Source organism: Leptodactylus fuscus, chromosome 6 (genome assembly GCF_031893055.1).
Source record: "Leptodactylus fuscus isolate aLepFus1 chromosome 6, aLepFus1.hap2, whole genome shotgun sequence".
NCBI lineage: Eukaryota > Metazoa > Chordata > Amphibia > Anura > Leptodactylidae > Leptodactylus > Leptodactylus fuscus.
The window spans coordinates 17,820,653-17,841,503 of NC_134270.1; the positions used below are offsets into that span (position 1 = coordinate 17,820,653).

General features: G+C 42.5%; 1 pseudogene; it reads left to right on the forward strand.

Moving 5' to 3' along the window:
• Positions 1 to 19,573, forward strand: part of LOC142209934 (uncharacterized) — a 28,606-nt pseudogene extending 9,033 nt beyond the window's left edge.
• Positions 19,574 to 20,851: the final 1,278 nt, after the last annotated feature.

Below are 20,851 nucleotides of genomic sequence, written 5' to 3' on the forward strand. Positions count from 1 at the left end.
CATGACCTCGGGGAGCAGGAACGCTAACCCATAATGCCTAGTAAGCAGCCCTCCTGGCAATGGACAGCTGATTATGATCTATAGCTCTATGGTCATTGGTGACATATATCTTCGGGAGGAGAAGGTCTCCATTTTTGTGAGGAGAGATTAGACAGATAGGATAATTTCAGACAGTTAAAATGAGACAGATAATAGGTCACCAGTATGTAATATGTCGGGGTCCAACATCCGGACCCCGCACAGATCAGCTGTCGTAACAGCCTCTGGTGCTGAAGCTGGTAGTGGACAGACAGCAAGTAATTGGAGCTGTGATACAATTCCCCGGGGTTACTGCCATACAGTGGACAGATCTGCCGCTCCGCTCCCATTTAAGCAATAAACCTTAATAGGAGCGGTAAGTAAGGGTGGTAAACTAAGATACCAGGGTAATGTAGGAGAAGAAAACTATTGGAAGCAATTGTAGACTAGATTTTTTAAGTGTTTATTTTGGTGTATCGGTGGAGGCATCTCGTGGGTGGGATTTTTTTTTTTTTTTTTTACATTGCCACACAACAGCTCCTTCTCAGTGTGCCAAATCTGCAGGCAGAAAGTAAGGCGCGGTCCAAATACATGTGTAGGAAGTTTAGGAATCACAACTCGGAACATGTATCTGCATCTCATGGGCATATTGGAAACACAGATTGGTGGTGGAGGAGGCAAGGCAAACACGGTGACCATACTTCCCCCCCCCCCCCCCCCCTTCCCCCTACCTTTGATCATTCTTGTAGTCAGGGCACTTCCACATAATACATGGTTGTTATCATTGCTGTCCGCTTTTCCTAGTCCTTATCCTACTCCTTTACATTGTCAATCATCAATAACATAATGCAAAGAACAATGTACGCCCAGTCATCCATATATTCGTTGGTTGAGCTCATTATCTGGCCATGTTGCTGATAGTTCAGTCACTTGTGTTGAACTTAGTGCATTCTATTGCTTTTAACTCCTTAACAAACAGTGACATACCAGGAGCTCAGCCCTCTCCATACAAGGCAGTTACCGGCGGTCTAATATAGCCAGCGCCCACCGCTAACAGCCACGATCTTTGCCGACACAGATTGCGGCTGTTAACACTTTAGATGCCGCTGTAAAAGTGACCACAGCATCTAAAGTGCGCAGACACCATCAGTTGCTATGACAGCCAGGTGCCTATTGAAGGCTCCCAGGCTAGTCATTACCATAGTTCTATAGGCAGCATGTAATAGAAGGCAGTGGATGTTACTAGACATTGCAATACTAATAAACACTTTAGGTATCCCGGGGCTCAAATATGCAACAACTATTAAAATATAAAAATATTTATCCCATATGGTGAATATCAACAGGAAAAAAAATTGCCAAATGGCAGTTTCTTTTTTTTTTTTTTAACACTTTGTCTCCTAAAAAAAATGTAATAAAAAGTGATCAAATCATCAGACCTTCCCCCAAATGGTATCATCAAAACGACTTCCCGAATAGAAAGATGCCTCACCCAGCTAAACACATTTAAATTTGCTGAAGTTAGAGGTGTCACAATATGGCGACACAAATTTTTTTTTTCTATTTTGCAAAGTTTTTAAAATTTTTTTAAGGTATCAAAACATTACAAATACTATATAAATTTGGTATCGCCATGCTCGTATTGACCGACAGAATAAAGGTAACATCATTTTTACCACATAGTGAATGCTGTAAAATTGAAACCCATAAGAAATTGGTACAAATGCGTTTTTTTTTCCAATTCCACCTCATTCTAATTTTTTTTCCAGCTTTCCATTACATTGTACAGGGTATTAATTGATGCCATGACAAAGTACAATTTGGCCCATAAAAAATATGCCGTCATGTGAATCTGTGAACTTGTTAAAAAAAAAAAAAAAGGGTCTTTGAAGGCGGGGAGTTAAAAAACAGATATGCGAAAACGAAAATTGTCCCGGTCTTTAATGGGTTAAGCAACTGATGCCACATGCATAACTTCAATGGCGAATACCTATCTGCCGTTACTCCCTACCTTATACCATCTTGGCGGACAACCTGGGCCGCTACTTGGACCTTTTTTATAAAAAAAAAAAAAAAAAGTAAAAAAAACCTGTTACTTCTTGTTATCATCCATTTACACATAGCCTTATACCTTTTGCTGTCACTTTGACATTACTAAGCCTATGTTTGTGTTAGAGAGTTAAAAAGACCTAAGGAGCTCAAGATAGGTACGCTCATGTCTACCTCCATCTCACAGGAGCCTTTATGGTTCTCCACTGAGCATTACACGAAAAGAGAGAGGTGACAGGAGCAGTGACACATGAACCTAGGAAGATGGTGGCTGCAATATGGAGGAGAACCGCCTGATGGCCTACCATCATCATCTACTGGTCCTCACTCTGAGGTCTACTAGGTCATCTGTTTTGTCACCAATGTCTTAGAAATACAAATGTTGTCAATTGTTTTTTTAAAAATAATAAAATCAGTTTTCTTCTTATCAGATGTCTGTACATGGAGGTCAGAGGAACATCTCATATCTTCAGATTATAAAGCAGAGGATGGTGGTATCACACAAGATACATACGAAGAACAAGTTATTATCCCAAATATGCCCTCAGCCCTTCACAGCAAAGATCTATCATCTGATCCTTCTATGCAGGTCCGATCTTCTGATTTATCACAAAATGAAAGCCTCAAAAGGACTGTTATACATCAAAGAAGTCACACGAAGGAGAAATCATATTTATGTGTACAGTGTGGGAAATATTTTCACCAGAAATCGGCTGTTGATATACATCAGAGAATTCACACAGGGGAGAAGCCATTTTCATGCTCAGAATGTGGGAAATGTTTTAGACAGAAATCAACTCTTGTTACACACCAGAGAACTCACACAGGGGAGAGGCCATATTCATGCTCAGAATGTGGGAAATGTTTTACAAATAAATCCTATCTTGTTAAACACCAGAGAACTCACACAGGGGAGAAGCCATTCCCATGTTCAGAATGTGGGAAATTTTTTAGCGACAAATCAAATCTTGCGATGCATAAGAGAATTCACACAGGGGAGATGCCATTTTCATGCTCAAAATGTGGGAAACGTTTTACAAGTAAACCACAACTTGCTAAACATGAGTTAATTCACACAAAGAAGTGTCCCGATTACCGCAGACTGCTGCCCCGCGGTCCCGGACAGCTTACTACATGCCTTGCTATTCCCGTGATGCGTGTCTTCATGAATACACCTTAGTACACTATTGGATAAAAGCTAATACTACGATCCCGCAAGGACTTGCTGATGACATCAGACGTCACATGACGAGGGGGCGTGTCTATGCTTGTAACACGATCCTTTACATGAAGAAGAGTTACATCAGTGGAGGAAAATGGAGAAACCTCGAGTGCCTGGTGTACTGTGTGAGGGGGCAGAGATGTGGGGTGCAGGGTGTACTGAATATGATATGAAACTGGGGGCAGATGGAAGGGGGACTATTAAACTGGTAGCAGATGAAGGGGGGGTTATTAAACTGGTGGCAAATGGAGGGAGTGGGGACATTAACTAGGGGAGATTTAGAGGGACATTAAACTGGAGACAGCTGGAGAAGGACATTAAAAAATAAGGGTTAGTGGATAGAGACATTAAGCTGGGGGCAATTGGAAAGGGACATTAAACTGTGGACAATATGTCCGCCTCTAGTTGCCCCCAGTTTAATGTCCCCTTCCAGCTACCCCAGTTTAATCTCTTTCTCTAGTTGCACCCAGTTTAATGTTCACTCCAGCTGCCATTAATTTGTCCCCCTCCAACTACCCCATTGTTTAATGTCCCCTCCAGCTGCCTCCAATGACTGTAGAACGTAACAAAACCAATAAAACTCAATTTTCTTTTCATTTTTGTTACGATTGGTTAATGGTGTAATCTTTGGCGTCTCTCAAGAATTTGTTTTCTTCTTTTTCTCCTGTCCCTGTCTGTAGTTTGATAGAGTAGAATCCACTTTATTTTTCAATGTTGAAAATTCAGATTCAGTGAAGGTTGATTGGAGTTGTGATTCAATACTCTTGATTTTCTCCTGTTGTTCAGATATAGATTTCTGTAGGTAGTCAACTGTTAGGGTCACCAGGTCCAAAGAGCATTTGTTAAGGATTTGTTCAAACAACGAATAGTATTCCATATTTTCTCTGAAGATGGTGGGCCGAAGGTGAGACCGTATTCCCCTTGGGATCATCTGTGTCTTGAGGTACTCTGTGAGGGTCACACAGGAGGGTTTTTGATACCTTCTCATAATCCCTGGAACGTAGTTCAGTGGGAGCAATATGTAGAAATCCACCTATTCCCATTATGTCAGAGGGTGCTGGGTGCTCTTGGACTTGGGGCCATACCCCTTTTTGGGGGCGTGGCTCCCAGTCTGACGGTGCCAATACACCCCACTCCTCTCTACTATGATTACTCCATCTGACCTGGACGTCATACCATTTATTCCTTGGCTTCGACTTCACTCTTCCACCATTATACCGGTAAGATTGTACAGGATTTTATATTTGTATAGGACTTTACCCATTGTATTAGTAAGCTGGGCACCCTTCCTCTTATTACATTTGGTTCGCTATATTATCCAACATTGTATCCATCTGTGTTCATTTTGGTGCATGTTACATGATTTCCTATACACATTGATACTTAGGCTTTTTTATACCGTCCATTTATTGAGACACCTCCAACTTTTTGGGGGATTCTCAATTCTCAGATGTTAGAGTTATCGGTCATTATATGTATATCTATGCACTTGGTATAATCTTTTTTGTATTTGTTTCGTTATTCCTTTTCTATTATTATTTTTATATTGTGGACTGGTTTTTCTTATTTTCATTTTGTATGTTTATTTTGTATCTTTTAAAGTCACACTGAAGAAGGTCTATATCAGACTGAAACGTTTGTTCACTATTGTCGGATGTTAATAAATTACATACCTTGGAAGCTTGAATTTTGACTGCCGGAAATTCTTTCTACTGTATACTATGGCAGTGAAAAGCCGTTTCCTGGCACGTTACACCTAATACCGAGTGACAGTATATTATCACTACCAAGTATGGTATAAATCATTTATGGATTGCATGTTCAAATATAATACAAATATTGTAAAAAAAATTAACAGTAGAAGGAATGAAAATTTTACTCACCTCCCTTTCACAATTTTACAAATGAAAGTAAATTTTAAAAAATTTGAAAAAAAAAAACACATTGGGATCATCACTTCTGAAAGTGTCCAAAATAGAAATATAAAAGTGTTTATCCCTTATGCTTGGTTCACATCTGCATTGGTATTCCGTCCAGGGGAGTCTGCATGGGGACCCCAAAAGGAATACCAAACGCAATTGCAAGCGCTGTGCAGTAAAATCACACGGGGTCCGGGCTTGTCGCACACTGCCCACACAAATCATGCGGACAGGAAAGTAGATTGTGAACTACTTTCCTGTCTGCATGATCCCTGTGGAGATCTGGCGGCAAGCACACGGACCCCATTATAGTCTATGGGGTCCATGTGTTTCACAGGCACACCGCTTGCAGTTGCGTTCTGTATTCAGTTCGGGGGGGTCCTCATGCGTACTCCCCTGGATGGAATACCAACACAGATATGAACGAGGCTTTACAGCGAATATCTTAATGTAAAAAATCTAGATGTCTCTTCATACAAAAACACCTCACATTATATCAAAATATGGCTTGAAAATAGATCATACAGACAACACGAAAAAAGCACAAGCCAATCAATAATCAAACTACTAGGTAGTGTAAAAATCTCAAATATTTATGAAATACTAAGGAAATAGTTACCATTTAAAACCATAATACAGCAGGGCAGATGGATAAAGCCAAACAGACACAAAAATAGATACACAGAATAAAAGACTCAAGGCGCTGTGCTGCACCATATTAAATATCAATATTGAATACAGGTATATGGAATGTCCGGACTCTATGATAGTAATGATAAGGGGCTTTTACATATGCAACAACAATTACCGCACATCTCTCACATAAAAGGAGAATATATCTAAAAAATTAGTACACCATCAGTACCACACAAATAACAATGAGAGATGTGCCAAAAGGCAAATGCACATAAGGTATGAAAAGCACTCAAAAAATAATGCTATGGGAAATACCTGTCAATCACATAATAATATTAGTATATCACAACCCAGGTATTGCCCCAGCAACCTATACAGAGCCAAACAATCCGTATATAGTCATAGTCAATACAATGGTCGATTCAATTACCTGAAGTCATATTGCAGAGTTTGAAAGTGGTCAGCTAAGCACCCACATGTTACTGACATGTAGAAGGACCACCCCTACGCGTTTCACCAAAGACTGGCTTCCTCAGGAGGTGACCATTCTGGGTAAAAAATATGCAAATCTATTCTCCAGGATATAATTAGGACGGCGGCGGCGTACAGAGTGCACTGTTCTCCTAATTACATCCTGGAGAATAGATTTGCATATTTTTTACCCAGAATCCCTAGCGGAGCAGGAATGACTTGTAAGTCTCCGTACTGCCTATGTAGGCAAACACTCTCCCTGATGTGTACGATTATCCCCTGACCCTGGTCTATAGTCTCTCACTCTGCCAAATCAGTATCCCTGTACTATGCTGAGGAGACCCAATAGGCCAAAACAGCGCTGTCCATAGCTGGGAATCTGTTCCTTTTGGGACAGAAATACTAATTTGGCAATTAAATCCACATCATGATTAATTAGACTTATTAACTGAGTCATGCATGATGTTAAGGATGCTGCCCTCTAGAGGGTGGCGTACAGAGTGCACTGTTCTCCTAATTACATCCTGGAGAATAGTTTTGCATATTTTTTTACCCAGAGTCCCTAGTGGAGCAGGAATGACTTGTAAATCTCCGTACTGCCTATGTAGGCAAACACTCTCCCTGATGTGTACGATTATTCCCTGACTCTGGTATTGTATGAAAGAGAAGGATCTCATCTTATATATGACACTAAGGACAGGTTCACACAGGGCTTTTTGGTCCGGAATTTGAGGCGGAGGTCGCGTCAGTTTCTGGACCAAAAAACGAGAAGCTTCGACTTGAGGCCAATGCAGTGCACTGGCCTCCAGTTGCGGCACTCCGCTCCAGATTAGACCCAAATGAATGGACCTAGTTGGGAGGAGGGAGTGTCTTCAGGCGGATGCTGCGAGGCGAATCCAACTAAAGAATGAACATATCCCTTCTTTTTTCCGGGAGCCAGAACAAACCGCTCCTGAAAAAAAGATCTGACCATCCCCCATTGATTTCAATGGGAGCCGTTTTTTTGGTCAGGATTTTGAGGTCGATTCCGCCTCAAAATCCTGACCAAAATACCCCATGTGAACTCAGCCTAAGACTAAGGCGCAAGCAGCCAGTAAAAACAGAGTTTTTTTTTTAGTTAGGCTTCATGTCTGTTTGTATTGTCTGAACCTTGCTGTCTGGTGGGACATCCTTACCATCCTGTGACTGTCCAAGACAGGCATTAAAATGTCTCCATAGTCTACTAAGGTAACAATATTTGGCCCCTTGTATTAGAGCACTACTCTTCAGCCCCCAAGACTTGATCATATTTTCTTCAAGATTCTCAGTTGTCTTCAGCACATTGAACTTATTATGTTGGGCAGTTACGTCAAATACTAAGTGATTTGCATAATCCAGTCTTGCCTTCCTCACCTGAACACCATGTCTTTGTAACACAGTCTACATGCTGGTGATTGGATGGTGGTCAGATGACATCTTGCCAAGTCCTTTTAACCCAGATGGTAGGATCTTTTCCAGAAATTGCTGATGACATCTGCAGACAAGCTAGAGGGCAAGTCCACCTAGATCCATGCCTGTCACTGTGAAAAGTTTCCACTCTGTCCAAAAGACCGAAGAGGCAACATCCCCCTGCTGACTTCATGTTGATCTCAATATATAAAAAATTGTTTCTGTTGTCTGTTCATTATACACGGCCAAATAAAAGGTGCAATCGTCACCAAATTTAGCACATAGATAGATCAGGCACTTCCCAAAGGTTTTAGACCAGATTTCAATTCCCGAGAACCTACTATTCTCAAGATATTCACAGAACCAAAAGGAGCCCCACTGTCTTCAACAACAAGGACCTTCCTCCATCTCACATCACATGACGTGTATTAGCCAGCAGGTCCTTCATTCTTAGCCTCACTGACGTAACTATTATCAGAGGATCGCAATACTCATTGTTGTTCTCTGTTATCAGCCATTATCAAGAGGATTGAAAAATATATATGTATATGCTGCGATGCCTGTATTATACCACTGGGAAATTGGAATTCGTTTGGCATAGTCTGATATGCTGGTTTTTATTTTCTACATTTTACCAGTAGCATGTCGTGCACTTTACTACATAATCCTACATGGGCAGGTACAGCAGAGTCGTTGTTTTTAATTAAGAAGTTAGTTGCTAGGGTTGAGCCGATCTTGAGATTTCAGGGTCGATTTAAAAATCCGATTTCCGATCATTTTCCAGCTGATCCCGATCGTGAAATTTGCTCAATCGTTGAACAGGATCCGATTTTTTCCGATCCCGATCGCTCAACCCTAGTCAATGCTTCTCTATGGGAAGAGTCACTTTTAGGGTTGAGCCGATCTTGAGAGTTCAAAATCCGATTTCCGATCATTTTCCAGCTGATCGCAATTGTGAAATTTGCTCGATCGCCGATCGGGATCCAATCTTTTCTGAACCCGATCGCTCAACCCTATTATTTGCATTTTCCTTTCCCATATTATCCGCACTGTAACTACATCCTGACCCTGACACGTACACTTCAGCTCATCCACCACAGCACAGTCCTGTATACACCGAGCACGTAACCCGGTAACACCTCATCACATGCAACGACAATCATTTGACTCCTCCCACATGTGACTAATCACATGACTATGACATCATCACAGGTCCTGTAGCCCAAGAGCAAGTAGATACATAGTGTCCAGCTCTGTAAGTGGAGTTATCAGTGTGTATATATAGTGTACAGGTGGAGGTGTGTGTGTGTGTATATATATATATATATATATATATATATATATATATATATATATATATATTATACAGGGGTGTAACTAGGAGAGACTGGGTCCCATAGAGCATAGTTCCCCTTTCCTGGCCCCCACACAGTATAATGCCCCATTTACACATGCTATAATGTCCCAAAGTGGCCTTCAGACAGTATAATGTCCCATAGTGGCCCCTGTACACAGTATAATGTCCCATAGTGGCCCCTGCGCACAGTATTAAGCCCCATAGTGGCCCCTGCACACAGTATAATGTCCCAAAGTGACCCCTCCACAGTATAATGTCCCACAGTGGCCCCTTCACACAGTATTATGTCCCATAGTGGCCCCTGTGCACAGTATTAAGCCCCATAGTGGCCCCTTCACACAGTATAATGTCCCATAGTGGCCCCTGCACACAGTATTATGCCCCCGTAGTGGCCCCTGCACACAGTATTCCCTGTCGTCCCTACCAGCGGCACAATGTGGGGTATTTCGTGCCCCTGTGTGCTGGTAGGACAGGCGGAATTTTAATTAGCCATGTATTAATTTCACATGGCTTGTTCCCTTTAAGAGGGCACAGATACCTCCCCCCTGTGCGTTTTTTTCTGTCCTGTGTAAAGGATCGGACAGGTGGGGAGGACTCTGTGTCCTCCTAAAGAGAAAGAGTAAGAAGAAGTTTCAGGTACTTACCTGCTCAGACCTGTTCAGGTGTCTTCAATGATGCACTCTGCCCCTTTGGACTTCTGTCGGTCCTGCAAAGAGAATAGGTAAGATTAAAGTTACCTATTTTGCCCACCTCCCTCACGCAATCCTACCTCCTGTTCCCCGGCATCCAGTCCTGCTGGGCTTCGGAGCCGCGCGCAGCCAGCCGGCGTGTTCGCGCGGCTCCATGAGGGGAACTTCCGGTTTTCGCGGAACCTTTCCTCTGTGTAGGAGGGTTCCGGCCGGTCGTTTAGAAGTGTAACACCGGCAACTTCCGGTTTTCGGCATTCGCCGCTCCGGGACCACGCGAACAGCAGCGTTGGACACTGGAGGTCCTCAGGAGATTAAGGTACGTGCCAATGTAGTTGGCTCAAAGGGGGAGCGTGACTTGAAGGGCTAGGAGTGTTATGAAGGGCAAAGGAACGGAGCTTTTGACTAAGGCCACGCCCCTTCCGGATATGGGGCTGTAAAAAAGGGGGCAGGTTGCATCCCTCATTGCCTGCTAGTCTAATCCCTAGCTGGTTTCCCCCCCTCCCAGATCTGGTGACACAAGGAGAGCTGAGACACCACGATCTGAGGAGATTCAATCTGACAGCCTGGAGGTTGACCAGTCCCTATTAAGGAATAGAGGACTGTCTCAAGGCGTCCTAAGGACTTTAGCCAGCGCCAGAGCCACCTCGACCAATAAGAATTACCGTAGGATCGGTAATATTTTCCAGGCCTGGTGCACGGAACACGAAGTGGACTCCTCCGATCCCCCTGTGAGGGCGATCCTGGATTTCCTGCAGGACGGCCTAGACAGAGGGCTTGCAGCTTCTACCCTGAAGGTACATGTAGCCGCTTTGTCCGCCTATCTGGGGAGGCGGTTGTCTCAGGATCCTTTAGTGAGCACCTTTATCAAAGGGGCAACTAGGCTGAGACCAGCAGTTTCTGCTCCTGTCCACCAATGGGACCTCAGCAAGGTCCTAACGGCACTTTGTGTTGCTCCATTCGAACCTCTGGAGGAGGTGGATCTAAAGTGGCTGACCTATAAGGTATCTTTTCTCCTCGCTATCACCTCGGCAAAAAGAGTAGGGGAGCTTCAAGCACTCTCATCGGAAGCTCCTTACATTGCCTTCTTTGAAGACCGTGTTCAGTTGAGATTTCTGCCAGGATTCAGGCCGAAAGTTTCTTCTAGGGCGAATGTGAGTCAGCTCATTTGCTTGCCAACCTTTTTTCCCGTGCCCACTTCCCCTGAGGAGGAGAAGTGGCATACCCTAGATTTAGTCCGGAACCTGCAGATTTACCTTCAGCGCACACGCGCTTTCAGGAGATCTGAGAACTTGTTAATAAATTATGTAGGGGGCCATAAAGGCCGCAAGGCTTCTAAGGTCACCATCTCTCGCTGGGTGAAGGAAGCAATCAAGTTGGCGTTTGTGAGTCAGAACTTACCTCCGCCGACCGTCCTAAGGGCCCATTCGACGCGGGCAGTATCGACCTCTTGGGCAGAGGTCAAGGCTCTCACCTTGGACCAGATTTGTGCAGCAGCATCCTGGTCTTCAGAATTGACCTTTGTGAAGCACTACCGACTTGATCGGTATGGCTCAGAAGCTACTGCCTTCGGGCGTACTGTATTACATTCTGCTTGTGTTTAATCTCCCACCCTTGTGGGGATTACTTGCTATTTCCCCACATTGTGCCGCTGGTAGGGACGACAGGGAACAAAGGATTATGTAGATAATCTTGTTTCCCTTAGTCCTAACAGCGGCACAAGGATTCCCCCCCTATTGTTGTTTATTTTGGAATGTATGTATTATTACTTGTTATTTACGCACAGGGGGGAGGTATCTGTGCCCTCTTAAAGGGAACAAGCCATGTGAAATTAATACATGGCTAATTAAAATTCCGCCTGTCCTACCAGCACACAGGGGCACGAAATACCCCACATTGTGCCGCTGTTAGGACTAAGGGAAACAAGATTATCTACATAATCCTTTGTTATCCCCCATAGTGGCCCCTGCACACGGTATTATGCCCCATAGTGGCCCCTGCACACAGTATTATCCCCCATAGTGGCCCCTGCACACAGTATAATGTCCCATAGTGGCCCCTGCACACAGTATAATGTCCCATAGTGGCCCCTGCACACAGTATTATGCCCCCGTAGTGGCCCCTGCACACAGTATTATCCCCCATAGTGGCCCCTGCACACAGTATTATGCCCCATAGTGGCCCCTCCACAGTATAATGTCCCACAGTGGCCCCTTCACACAGTATAATGTCTCATAGTGGCCCCTGCACACAGTGTTATGTCCCATGGTGGCCCCTGCACACAGTATTATGTCCCATGGTGGCCCCTGCACACAGTATAATGTTCTATAGTGGCCCCTGCACACAGTATTATGCCCCATAGTGGCCCCTCCACAGTATAATGTCCCACAGTGGCCCCTTCACACAGTATAATGTCTCATAGTGGCCCCTGCACACAGTGTTATGTCCCATGGTGGCCCCTGCACACAGTATTATGTCCCATGGTGGCCCCTGCACACAGTATAATGTTCTATAGTGGCCCCTGCACACAGTATAATGTCCCTTACTGGCCCCTTCACACAGTATAATGTCCCATAGTGGCCCCTACACACAGTATAATTTCCCATAGTGACCCCTACAGTGTTTGTTGCAAATATTGCAAAAATGTTACTTTCGTCGGAACTCGAAATTTTGTGAGTACACACCCTTGAATTGTTGTTATACTTAGGTGTCTCTTCAGACCATGGCATATAATGATTGCAGGCCCATGGGGGAGGTGACAAACATAAAAACCAGTAATACTCACCTTTCCTGGGCTCCATCACAACTCCCTGCTGTTTTCATCCCACTTCAATGACGTAGGTTACGGCAGGGTCATTATGTGTCGCGACACCAACAAAGACATGACCAACATGACGCCTGTGACGTCACTATAGAGTCTTGAAGACAGCCTGGAGTTGTGCTGGAGCCCAGAACAGGTGAGTAACACTGGTTTTTATGTTTGCTCACCTCCCCTGGGCCTCCAAACATTATACCTTGAAATCTGAAGAGACTTCAATGTATGGTTTGTCCAACAAGTATCTTGCTGCGGGCACACGGCATTACTTTGCGATCCCTGCTTGTGCTCAAGCCGCCTCCGCTTCCCCTTCTTACCTCCAGGGAACCAAAGCAACGTGATATGAAATGCACGGGGCATCCTGGAGGGCAGAGGGGGAGCAGAAATGGCTGTGAGCAGGCGGTCGGTTAGTAAATAGGGCCCGTTACTTGCTGTGGGCCCTGTAGAAGCTTCTATGGCAGTACTTATGCCACTGTATATATTTAGTCTACAAGTGGAGGTATATGTGTGTATGTGAATATTCACCGATATTGTCTGTGAAAACCAGTTATTGTGATGTTGATATCCTGTCTTCTCTCTGTATTGTGTGGATGAAATCATGAATCTATCACGACAAGTCACTCATCAAATGTTCTCTCAACAAAGCAGTGTTGAAATTCAGATCCTAGGAAAGTTGGGTAGTTGTATGTGGAGCACTGCCTCTTAGTGTTAATACATAAGGAAATCCACTGAAGATAGATAATCATATCTTTATTATGATACACTGAGGAGTTGTTCACCCGGAGTGGATTTCTTCTTGTGAGGCTGCACTCCACTTATAACTGCCCAACTTTCCTAAGATCTGAATTTATGTAAAGGGAGAACACGAGATCAACACTTTATTACTTTATCATCTCCTCACATGTTTCCTCCTGTTATCTTATTATAGCTATTATGTTCTTTTTACATTCAATTTCTTATAATACAGGATCTTCTGTGGGGACATATGAGATCATTTTCTTAACTGACCGAACAAGATGGTGAGAGACAGAGATAAAATGGCAGAAAATATATTAACTGTCACCCTAGAGATCCTGCACCAGCTTACTGGAGAGGTGAGAGATTCTGATGATGTCACATTACATCAGTCTTATCTATAGTAATAACAGATGATATGACTGGAGAGGTGAGGGACTCTGGGAATGGATGGAGTGATATTTATTAATGTGTCTCTCCATAAACAGGATTACACAGTAGTGAAGAAGACCTCTAGTGGGCGCTGTCAGGCTCCTGTATCTGAAGGATGGGGGAGAACCCTGAGCCCAATCCCAGGGCCTCCACCTCACTCCCTGATACATGAGGAGATCAATGGACAGAAGATCCTAGAACTCACCAACAAGATGATTGAGCTGCTGACTGGAGAGGTGACACTGCTGGGAATGCTGGGACATTATACAGGAGCGCTATGAAGGGATCTGGTGATGACTGTATCATTGTGTTGTCAGGTTCCTATAAGGTGTCAGGATGTCACTGTCTATTTCTCCATGGAGGAGTGGGAGTATTTAGAAGGACACAAAGATGTGTACAAGGAGGTGATGATGGAGGATCAGCCGCCCCTCACATCAGCAGGTAATAGACATGACTAAATACACACGGCCTCTCATTATCTGTATGGAAAGAATGAATTCAGTCCCTGTATGTGTTTCCTCCAGTTCCATCCAGTAAGAGAACATCACCGGAGAGATGTCCCAGTCCTCTTCTACCACAGGACTGTAAGGAAGAAAATTATATTTTCAGAAATTTAGGCTCCTACAATACAGGATCTTCTCTGTGGCTGTATAACCAGTGGCTATATAACACAATATTTCTGAATGACCCATCAAAGATGGAGAGAAACAGTGACAAGATGGCAGAAAGTATAGTAAATCTCACCTTAGAGATCCTGCACCAGCTTACTGGAGAGGTGAGAGATTCTGATGATGTCACATTACATCATTCTTATCTATAGTAATAACAGATGGATCTGAGTAGAGATGGACGAACCTGTAAAAATTCGTTTCTTTTCGGTTTCGGATTAAAAAAGCTCTGTATGAATCACAACTTAAATTGGCTTACATAGTGAATAACACTACCTATCTATATATTTCTAGCTGTGTAAGGCAAACATAGCCAAGGTTATGTGAAAGTGACCTGTATGTCTATGGAAAAACATAGTAAGCAGAGGATACAAACTCTGCCTTCACTATACACTGTGCTGACACCTGCTTTTATGCATTTTAACATTTAAAATACTCCAAAAATGACTCATTTATTGGGGAAAGGTGCTTGTCTGGTTTTTATGGGAAGAATATGCAAATCTGCCTTCCATGATGTAATTAGGAAGACAGTTGCTGCCTCAGTATTGCAAACCAATAGAGGGCGCTCACTGGAATGTGCAAACCTGTCTTAAGACAGGATTCCAGTGAAATAACCCAATAATGGCTGCTCCCTTTAGCCTCATGCCCGACCTTCCAAGAGGCCTTTGTTTTGCAATGACGCTGGGATTATTACCAGGTATAGTCTCTCAATCGAGGACAGCTGTTTCGATCTACTTGGATCTCTTCAGCCCGATGTAGAGAGGACTATAACCTGGTAGAGGTGAGAGGCTTAGACAGGGTTAAGGGGATATTGTCACTCCTTAGGGAGAGACCACCATATACGTGTGTGGAGACTTGTTAAGCCTTTAGCACTCCACTTTGCAAGGAACTATGGGAAGAATATGCAAATCTGCCTTCCATGATGTAATTAGGAAGACAGTTTGCTGCCTCAGTGTTGCAAACCAATAGAGAGCGCTCCCTGGAATGTGCAAGCATGTCTGGTTTTTAGACACACATGCCAGTTATATTGCAAAAAGCAATGTTATTCTTTAGAAAAATTTGCCCATTTTGATGACTTGTATGTTTACAGGCTTGTTGTTATGTGGGAGACAAATTTGTGGCCACATGAAAAATGATGTGTTGGGCTTTCAAAAAAAAATAAAAACCCACCAGAAATTGTCACTTGATGGGAGCAGATGTAAAGTAAGCCATCCAGTACTCATCACTCTTCTTTATGCTAATAACACACTAGGAGATGAAACTGTTCCTCCTTTTTCATCGTGGTGCATGAATGTGTTTCCTGTAAAATATAGACTAGAGGAATCACATTGCTGATGCTGCAGTTGTCCCCAGTGACAAATTTGGTGGCTTCTTCAAAGGGCTTCAGAAGCTGACACACTTCCCATGATATCAAGTTGGAGCTGGCAAGGAGCCATCCAGCGGGATACTTTGAAGCAACTCCGCCACTGTAGAGCTTTTCTGATCCAGGCTCATTAATTGTAAAACCGTATGTCATTGCTTCACCTTACATCCATGAAACAAGGGGGGAAGAGGAGTGGAAACAACAACTTGCTCCTTTGAAGATGATTGCAGGAAAAGCTTCAGGGAGGAGGATCCAGAGGAGTTGGATGGGCCCTGCATGGTGTTGGAACTGGGCCTGGTCAATAAGGGTGGAAATAGCAACGGACCTTTCTGTGTTTCTGGAATGTGGTTGCTGCTGTTCAAAAAACTGACACAATGAGCTGTGGAAGCCATGTATTTTCCTTGCTGCGCCTCTTTTTGACAGTGGCATGCAGCTTTCCCAGACTGATATATCAAAGGAAAGGCCCACGTTCTCCCACTCATGATGATATAAAGTAGGATCAGCTCTCCTACAGAAATAATAGCGACTAAGTATCCTCCATCAAGGTTTATTTAATGCAATCAGTTGGCGAAATGCAATGAATCAACTAAGTGGTATGGTAGTGACTGCACGGCAAGGTGTTTGGCCAGGTGAGAGTTAAAGATGCAGAGCAGGCGGATGACTAGCGCATATTACTGTTTACTGACACACAGGTGAAATGATTGTAAAAAAAAATCTAAAAATGTGGAATACTCAAGACTACACTGGCTTCTGCTGAAGTAGTTTGACAATTTCTAGATATTACTGGATAGGTGAGGGACTCTGCAAATGTATGTAGTGATATTTATTAACATATCTCTCCATAAACAGGATTACACAGTAGTGAAGAAGACCTCTAGTGGGCGCTGTCAGACTCCTGTATCTGATGGATGGGGGAGAACCCTGAGCCCAATCCCGGGGCCTCCACCTCACTCCCTGATACAGGAGGAGATCAATGGACAGAAGATCCTAGAACTCACCAACAAGATCATTGAGCTGCTGACTGGAGAGGTGACACTGCTGGGAATGCTGGGACATTATACAGGAGCGCTATGAAGGGATCAGGTGATGACTGTATCATTGTGTTGTCAGGTTCCTATAAGGTGTCAGGATGTCACTGTCTATTTCTCCATGGAGGAGTGGGAGTATTTAGAAGGACACAAAGATGTGTACAAGGAGGTGATGATGGAGGATCAGCAGCCCCTCACATCAGCAGGTAATAGACATGACTAAATACACACGGCCTCTCATTATCTGTATGAAAAGAATGAATTCACTGTTATGGGTTTCCTCCAGTTCCATCCAGTTTTTCTACATCCCAGTCCTTTGTCACATCTCGACATTTATGTCGGATGTTGTGTTTGGTGCCCATTTAAAAACATGACAGGCACCAAAGCTCATGCGTAAATCTACTGGCAGTGTGATCAGAGATAACTAATCATGGATATTTAACTTCTCAGATGTAACTGCTGCTTCTAAGGGATTATTTTGAGGAAGGAAACTCCCTCTGGCATTATTCTGCCCCCTTTCTCATGCCGATATCACAGGAGCCATTTAGTTGCTATTGCATTCAATAGCTTAAAGGGTCCTAGGCTTGCCAAAAAGTTCTTCTTGGGCTTTATTCCAACTTTCTGTAACAAATTACTGTTATGGTTAGTAGAGATGTACTTGGCAGATCGAGACCCAGATTAAACTTGAAAAGAGATGCACATGCAAACTAGAGACCAGACCAGCCAAACAATGTAAGACATACAATCCAGATCAAATCCAGGAGAGAGCAAGAGTATAACAGAAGAAGAATAACAGGGTCCAAGCCAGGGTTAGGAGTTCATGGGTAATGCTAAATCAGCAAGAAATCAGATAACCAGGGAAACAAGCAAAACTCATTAACTAGAGATACAAAAGATGTTCAGATAAACTGAAGAAATATTTTTTTCTTCTTGGCAGATGACTGTTCCAGGAGCTCAGAAGAACATCTCATATCGTCAGATTATAAAGCAGATGATGTTGGTATCACAGAACATAAAAATGAAGAACATGTCATTATCCCAGATATACCCTCAGCCCTTCACAGCAAAGATCTATCATCTGATCCATCAAAAATTGTGAAGAAAAATAAAAGCCTCAGAAGGAGTGTTAAACATCAGAGAATTCACACAGTAGAGAAACAATGTTCATGCTCAGAATGTGGGAAATGTTTTAAATATAAAGCACATCTAGTGAAACATCAAAGAATACACACAGGGGAGAAGCCATATTCATGTTCAGAATGTGGGAAATGCTTTAATCAGAAATCACATCTTGTTAGACATATAAGAATTCATACAGGGGCAAAGACATATTCATGTTCAGAATGTGGGAAATGTTTTAGTGTTAAATCAAGTCTTGTCACACATCAGAGACTTCACACAGGAGAGAAGCCATATTCATGTTCAGAATGTGGGAAATGTTTTAGTGGTAAATCAGATCTTGTTCAACATCGGAGACTTCACACAGGGGAAAAGCCATATATATGTCCAGAATGTGGAAAATGTTTTAGTGGTAAAACAAGTCTTGTTACACATCAGAGACTTCATACAGGGGAGAAGCCATATTCTTGTTCAGAGTGTGGGAAATGTTTTAACCATAAACCACATCTAGTTACACATATGAGAATTCATACAGGGGAGAAAACATTTTCATGCTCAGAATGTGGAACATGTTTTAGTGTTAAATCAAGTCTTGTTACACATCAAAGAATTCACACAGGAGAGAAACCATATTCTTGTTCAGAATGTGGAAAATGTTTTAACCAAAAATCACATCTTGTTAAACATACGAGAATTCACACAGGGGCAAAAACTTATTCATGTTCAGAATGTGGGAAATGTTTCAGTGTTAAATCAAGCCTTCTAACACATCAGAGACTTCACACAGGGGAAAAGCCATACTCTTGTTCAGAATGTGGAAAATGTTTTCGTGGTAAATCTGATCTTGTTCTACATCAAAGACTTCACACTGGAGAGAAGCCATATTCATGTTCAGAATGTGGGAGCTCTTTTAGTGTTAAATCAAGTCTTGTTACACATCAGAGACTTCACACAGGGGAGAAGCCATATTCATGTTCAGAATGTGGGAAATGTTTTCGTATTAAAAGAGATCTTAATATACATCAGAGAATTCACAATGGGGAGAAAAGCTTTGAACAAAAGACAAATCTTATTATGAATCAAGGAAATCAAACAGGAGAAAAGCCATATGTATGTTCAGAATGTGGGAAATGTTTTAGTGTTAAATCAAGTCTTGATGCTCATCAGAGAATTCACAGAGGAGAGAAGCCATATTCGTGTTCAGAATGTGGGAAATGCTTTAACCAGAAATCACATCTTACGACGCATCAAAGGACTCACACAGGTGAAAAGCCATATATATGTTCAGAATGTGGAAAGTGTTTTTCACAAAAAGTAAATCTTATTAGCCATCAAAAAACTCACACGAGAAAAAGCCATATGTATGTTAATGTGAGAAATATTTTCATGTGAGAGCTCGTCTTCGTAAACATCAAAGAATACACACAAGGGAGAAGACAAATTTATGTTCAGAATGTGACAAATTATTTGTCTTGACATACAGTGACAGTAATTTGGGAATGTTTTATGTACTAAACACATACAATCTGGTAAAGGAAAGTAATCATTACTAATAATCGATGGCTAATACATTGGTATATATGTATACTGCTAATTCGTATATTACTGACTCACTTGTGGCCTTGTTATTCTTTTCAAGAATGTTCATCTATGAACTAATCATTCAGAACCTACCAAGCCCAGAAACCTTGGGTGAAGGCTTTCTTGGGAGAAAACAAGCCTTAAGTTTAGGCCACAAGATTTTTTATTTTTTTTTACAGTTAGAGTGAATAAAGTTTTTGAACAACTTTTGAGTTTCTGGCAGCATTTGTGACATTACGAAATTTTATAATATATTTTATTAACAATTTTTGTTTTCTTTCTGTGAAATCCTGAATTTCTTGATTCCTCCCCTTGCTGCTTCCTTCCCTCTCTTGAACTGTACAACTCCAGGCAAAAATTATGGAATCACCAGTCCCTGAGGATGTTCCTTGAGTTGTTTAAATTGTGTAGAAAAAAAGCAGATCACAGCCATGAAAAAGGCATTTCATATGGCAACTTTCTGGCTTTAAAAAACAACTAAAAGAAATCAAGAAAAATATTTGTGGTAGCCAGTAACAGTTAGATTTTTAGAACAAGCACAGGGAATAAATTATGGAATCACTCAATTCTGAGGAAAAAAATATGGAATTGTCAAAAACAAACAAAATAACACGCCAACACATCACTAGGACTTTGTTGCACCACCTCTGGCTTTTATGGACAGTATGGACATGAGAATTCGGAAAGATGACCCTTTTGGAAATGTACTCCTCAAGCCTGAGTTAGATCCTCCCAAACTAAAGCAGTACCCGTTATCCGGAGGAGGAGCTTACTAGGCCACTGATACTGGTATTTCTGACTTATTTACTGCATTTTAGAGGCAAACATATTTTTCTTTTTCGCCTGTAAAAGAGATCAGGTTTGTACAGGTTGTACTGGTTTCTACTAAGACAAGTGATACAGCCCCCTTTTTGCTGTTGTGCCCCGATCCCCACAAGTTGATATCCAGAATCCCCAAGAAATGGCAAGTAATTGATTTGGCTAATGCTTTCTTTTCTGTCCCTCTGTAAGACAAGACATCTTGGCTGGACTAGATAACCACAAGGGTGTGAAGCGGTTACGTCTTTCCCAGTTTTGGCTCTCCCTATACATACTAATCTTTTCATGTATTGCCAAAAAGTCAGCGGACACACATTTGCCGTTTTCACTCAGATACGAGCAAACTAAAGACATGACAGTTATCACAATTGGGCCGGTAGCTTTGGTTTTCTTCTCTTGTCTTTGGGCTGTAGCAGCTGCTGTGACAATGACTGAAAATTAGATGAAAAATGATCCTGGTAAATCGGCCGATGATATCTGGTGTCTTATTCTGTACCGGTAGGGT